Below are 6562 nucleotides of genomic sequence, written 5' to 3' on the forward strand. Positions count from 1 at the left end.
TATTTCAAAAATAAATCAAATGTATATTCTATTCTTATATATAATTTTTTTTTTCAAATACAATTTAAAACAAAATTAAACATTTCGTTATACATATATTTTTTTCCTTCTTTTGAATTTGTTATTTGTTATTTTATTTATTTTAATGTGTTGTTGGAGACATAAAATAATTATAATTTTTTTTATTTTGTTGCTAGTTACATAAAAAAATATATTTTTTCATAAATATTAAAAAGTAACCAATTCAAAATAACCGATCTAATCCACACTTTTACGGATTGGATTTGAGCTATTGTGCGGATTGGATTGGATTGGATCCAAAAAATGAAATTCGCACTTAGTGCGGATCGGATACACTACGAGCAAAATAATGCGGATTGGATTGGATGAACACCCCTATGTATATTCATATATTCCTGTGTATCTGTATTTATATATATACTAGATTAATGTTACGTGCAATGCAAGTATAATTAGTTTTCTTTTTAATTAGATTTTATTAGGTGATGTTAAGTGCAATATATGTATGTTTAATTTTTTTAATTAAATAATATTTTTTTATTTTTAAAATGAGATTTGAGATTTTAAATTTTAAGATTTTTTTTACTATTGCAGCAACATTAGTGTATATATGTCTCCTATCAATAATTAATACTTCATATAATTATAATATATGAAATTTGACTTACCTTATAAATATAGTTTGACTTAAAATACTTTCGATTTTAATATTATATTTCAAGATCTTGTACCTTTAAAAATTATATGAAATATATTGATCGATAAAATCATAAAAATTATTAAGTTTCACTCTACTATTATATTGATCGAAAAGAAAAAAAAAATTATTAGGTTTCACTTTACATATTAATTGAAAAAAAATAAATAATATTTACAATTAAAGTTCTTATATAAAATTTGGAGAAATTTTTATATATATACATTATATGCATTAATATTACAAAAAAAACGTTATATAAAAACAATCCATCCATATACCGTGACACGTCATCACCCATACCGTTATTAACCCATTGTAAAAGTTGTGGACCAGCATCCACTTCTCTATACCATGATGAGGACACTTTCTGATCAGATCTTTAAACCTCTTACAAGCCTCATGGAGAGATTCATTATCTTGTTGGCAGAAGTTATTGATTTCTCCTCTCAGCTTTGCAGACTTGGCTGGAGGAAAGAACTTTGACAAGAATTTCGTTGCCAGATCATTCCAGGTGGCAATAGAGTTGGGTGGCAAGGAGTTTAGCCAACTCTTGGCTCGTTCTCTAAGAGAGAATGGGAACAGTCTCAGTCGAATATCATCATCACTAACTCCATTAACTTTAAAAGTTTCACAAAGTTCCATGAAGTTAGAGAGATGCAGGTTAGGATCTTCAGAAGGGAGGCCACCAAGGCGGGCGAAGGCGCACCATTTGAAGTATGGCAGGTTTGATCTCAAAGTTGTTCGCATCCACTGCCGGTGGCCTGATACATGACTGCACTCCCGTCAGAGTAGGGAGAATGTAATCTCTCAAGCTGCGGCCATTAGCTTGATCTTCCACGGCGCCACCATTATTACCATTATTACCTCTATTGTTCGCAGCATTAGCATTCACATTAGCAACCATGATTTCTGAAGTTTCAGCAGTTGCTGAAACTCCTTCTTGCCTCTTGTTCTTTCGATTTCTCCTACAAGTTTTCTCTATTTCAGGATCAACTGGTAATATGACAGCTTGTCCCTGACGGCGCATACACTTAGAATTCCTGAAATGGATCACGAAAATATTGTAAGAAAAAAGTTAGAAAAATCAGCAAGAGAAAAATATACCAAAGTAGAAGTTAGTATAATTTTGTGTAATATTAATCTTTAAACAATTCCCCGGCAACGGCGCCAAAAACTTGTTACGAATTTTATGGTTACTACGCAAGTATACGCAATCAAGTAGTATCTCACGCAAGTGAGGTCGAACCACAGGGAATTGGATTAAGTACTACTAAACTATACTTATGATTCTATTTGGTAAAAATAATATTTTTGCAAGTTAAAGAAAATAACTCAGAAAATTAAAAAGAATATACGACGATTAATCAAGATGAGAGATTAGGGAGGTGAATCCTGTTGATAAGTTACCAATGTTAATACCTAATTGCTATCCTTATCTTAATGTGAATGATAGATTATGAATTAACCTAACTCTTTTCAGATCTTTTAGGTTCTAAATCTTATGTTCTCTAATTAACTTCTTAATTAAATCAACATAAAATCAGCATTAAGCAATAATCTATTGGTCACTGAGGCTATGTAAATACTTTCGTTTCACATCAAAACCTAGACTATCCAATTTTAGCATTCTCAATTCTCACTTTTCAGATTTCGAATTGAGATCATTGAACATGTAAAAGGTGATCAAGCTCGCACATGGAATTAAACACAAATAAAGATAGTATTCACACATAAGATGAAGGAATGGCAATTATTTATTAACTAGGCATAAACTTAAACAACAATCATCATCCTCCCTTATTGGGAAATTTAGTTCATAATAACTCTAAAAACATCCATGATTAATTCAGAAACAAAAACAAACATAAAGAAGAATTTAAGGGTAAAAGAAAGAAACTAGAAGGTGATATCGCTCCGGGTCTTCAAGATAGCTTTCTCTCTACTTGCATCCACTATTTAGGTCTATTTCTGCTTAATTCTGACCTTCAGTGTCGTATTCCTTATATAGGGATGAGTAGTGTGCCTCCAACTGAGAGAAAAATCAAAATTAGGTCAAAACCACGACGTCCGTACCAAGTCGCGACTAGCCCTTAAGCTGGTCGCGACTACAGGCAAACCTCAAAAATCGAAGGTTCTGCCAAACCTCGAAGTCGCGACCAGAGTCGCGACCTGGAAAAAGGGTCGCGACCTGGCTCTCATGAAGTCGCGACTACTGTAGCTTCTGGAGCCGAATTTTCCAATTTTTTTCCAGTTTATCCCAGTTTTTCGCCATTTGACTGAATTTGAACTTTAACACTCCGGGAACCTGAAATAATGAAAATCAAGCGTAAAACTGCTCCAAAAGGCACCAATAGACGAGATAATGCTAACTTTAAAGACCCGAAACATAGGCTAATTATAACCTAACAATTTCAATATGTCAAAATAAACTAATAAGTTTATTAGGCATATATGAGTATAGGCATATATGCCAAATAAACTTATAAGCAAGGAATTTCATCATATTCAAATCTTTGACAAATGAATATATTGTTATTCAGGTTTACTATATAAGACATGTTACAGTAATGTACTTTGTATACAACCAGATTTGATGTCTCAACTTGAAAAAAAAAATAGGCTAATTAGTTTGTTATTTTATATTTACAAATTGTGTTTGAAACAAAAAAAAATGAATTGTTGTTCCAATATACACGAAAATTAGACTAATGTGTTTCTTGGCGTATATCATTATGTTTGATTATAGTTTACTCTGTATTGAAAAAAAATAAAAATTATTCCTCCAACAAACGATAACTAGTAGGTTTATTAACATATTGTAGGCTATATGAAATGAAATAATTTCTTGTTCCAATATACAAAAGAAAAATAAAATTTATTTTAATATGCAAAGATAAACTAATAGATTTATTAGCATAACTAATAGTATGTTTTCTATATGAATTACTTTGTATGATCTATGTTTCTTTTGTATATCAGTTTTGTAACCCAATATCATGAATATATTCAATATTTAGTTTGAAAATAAAAAGAAAATTATAAACACCATTAATAATTGTAAACATATCAGCTTTAAAAAAATGTTGATTGTGAACATCTAACTTGATATGAAAGCAACAAAAAGTATTGAAATTTATAAGAGGCAGCTTTGCAAAATATGTTTACAAAGGAGGTTTACAGAAAGAGGTTTACAGAAGGAGGTATTAAAAAAATTATGAAAAATTTGGAAAACCGTGATCATGTGCTCTGCACCTCCTGACGCACGTCCCATCCAACTGTCACTGACGTCATCCCTCTCTTCAGCCCACTTTGACATGACCTCCATCCCATTCAACTGACACTAACGTCAGCCCCCCTCATCCACTAAACGTGCTCAACAAGCCAAACATAAAGAAATAGAATAAAATGGAAAAACGGTAAAACTAACGGTATATTCAATAATTTAAAAAGTAACGTTATTATTAGAATTAAATGGAAAAAAACGTGTCCACATGTAATTTTCCCTAAAATTTATAATATTTTAAGTATTTTAAATTTAAATTAAAATTATTTTATATAAAATATTTATATAATTTTTATCCACCTAATTTTGTATTTTTCAATATATATAATAATATTATAAAATTAATAAAAAAATATTTTGTTAAGTAATAAGATATTATATTAAAATTAACCTAGGAAACCAAAAAAAACACCGTTAAATTAAAAATTTTGTTACATAGTAATATTTTGTATAGAATTAGAATAGATATTTAGCGCATTGTTATTAAGCACCAGTAGTATTTAGTATCTTCTAGATGTGTCGTCTTATAATTGGCTAATAATATTCTCTAAAAGTTATTAGTTAAATTGATATATAAATGGTGTTAGGTCTAACATTTCTCATATATTTATATATAGAGAAAGATTTGAAATTATTAATGGACAAACAAATATTATATATTAAAGTTTAATAGGTGTGGATATATATAATAAATATATATAAATGTGTGACATATATATATATTGACGATTCTAACTGAGAGCTTGGCATATTCCAAAGTGCAATCGGAGTAATCATTTTCTGATCTATCTCTCTCTCACAAAGGACCAATATCTTAATCATTTTTATTTATTTCTCCAAAAATATTCATTAATTTTTCATCAAATTGTTGTCATTCGGGTGATTTAATTAATTAATAAAATATGAATTAATGCATTAATTTACACTTTAATATCAAATGTGGAGACAAATTCTACCAACTAATTCTAAAAAGTACTAGAATATAATTAATATGTTATAATTTTTAGGGTAAAATTTGGACTGCAAAAGTTACTAATTAAATTTTTTATTTTGTTAAATAATAAAATGGACCATGTACTTTCTAAAATAGTACAAATAGAATCTTGAATTTATTTTTTGTTAAAATAAAATTTAATTATAATCCGATCTAAAAGTGTTATAACAAAAACTGTTTACATTTTTAATATCTGTTCGTATTAAGAATTGTCTTCAAGTTGGCTACATTAAAAAAAAGTTGTCAAAATAAATTAAGCTTAGGGTCATATTTTTACCATTTTGGATAATACATAGTCCATTTTGTCATTTAACAAAATACAGAGTCCAATCAGTAACTTTTGCAAAACACAAGGTCCAAAATAGTATTTACCCTAATTTATAAGTATTAATCTGCACATAAGTATTATTAAAAAAAAAATAAAACCAAATAGCTAGCACTATATTACAAATGATTCAATAACAGAATCTATAACAAACTCAATAGGACATAATTGACACGTGCTTAACAAACTTTAATAACCTCTAACTATATTAACCGTCTTCAACACCTCCCCTCAAACTCATAATTGAACGATCTTCAATTTTAAGTTTATGTCTGAACTCGGTAAATCTTTGACTCGATATGGCTTTAATTAGCCCATCTGCCAAATGATCATAGGCAGAGAGATGTTTGATCTGGACAGTTTTATTAAGCACCTTTTCTCTGATGAAATACAGGTCGAGCTCAATATGTTATGTTCTTTAGTGAAGCACAGAATTCTGGGTGAGCATGATGGTACTTAGATTATCGCACCATATAGTAGGAAGTTGAGAGAGTTGAATTCGAAGTTTAGAGAGCAGATACCGCAACTAAGTCAATTCAGCTGTAACACTAGCAGCACTTTTATACTCAGCTTCAGTGCTAGATCAAGATATGGTCTTGCTTTTTTGCTTTTCCAAGCAATCATATTTGAGCCAAGGAAAATATCAAACCATGTAGTTGATCTTCTATTATCTGGGTCTGAGGCCCAGTCTGCATCACACTAGGCTACAAGCTCAAGAGTATCTGGTTTTTTGCAGATGCAGCCCATACTCTATTGTACCACTTATGTAGCGAAGTATTCTTTTAACAGCTGAACAATGTGTAGACAAAGGTTTTTGCATAAATTGGCAAACCTTATTTACACTGAAGGAAAGTTCAGGCCTTGTGATGGTCAGATATTACAGGGCTCCAACAACTGACATATACAGTTGAACATCTTGTAATGGTTCTCTTTAGTCAACTGATAAACGAATACCACTTGTCATTGGAGTAGGTACAACCATACAAGCTTGGCATTACTCATTTGAGCCTTAACAAGCAGATTTTTAGCATATTTGGCATGTGACAAATGAATACATGTATTAGTTTATGTCACTTCAATACCAAGGAAGTATGTGAGAGGGCCTAGATCTTTCATAGCAATCTGACTATTAAGAGCTGTAATAATAGCTTCCACTACAGTTTGATCACTTCATGTGATTAATATATCATCAACATAGACTAATATAAGTGTAACAGAATTAGAAGTATGTAGAATAAA

At 30.1% G+C, this 6562-nt stretch overlaps 1 non-coding gene across 1 annotated transcript; it reads left to right on the forward strand.

The window, feature by feature from the left end:
- Nucleotides 1-1067: 1067 nt before the first annotated feature.
- On the forward strand, nucleotides 1068-1174 carry LOC133037552 (small nucleolar RNA R71). Its single transcript, XR_009687640.1, has one exon. It is a non-coding gene; the product is annotated as a small nucleolar RNA R71 (small nucleolar RNA).
- Nucleotides 1175-6562: the final 5388 nt, after the last annotated feature.

The sequence above is a fragment of the Cannabis sativa genome, chromosome 4 (assembly GCF_029168945.1).
Source record: "Cannabis sativa cultivar Pink pepper isolate KNU-18-1 chromosome 4, ASM2916894v1, whole genome shotgun sequence".
In the NCBI taxonomy this organism is placed as follows: domain Eukaryota; kingdom Viridiplantae; phylum Streptophyta; class Magnoliopsida; order Rosales; family Cannabaceae; genus Cannabis; species Cannabis sativa.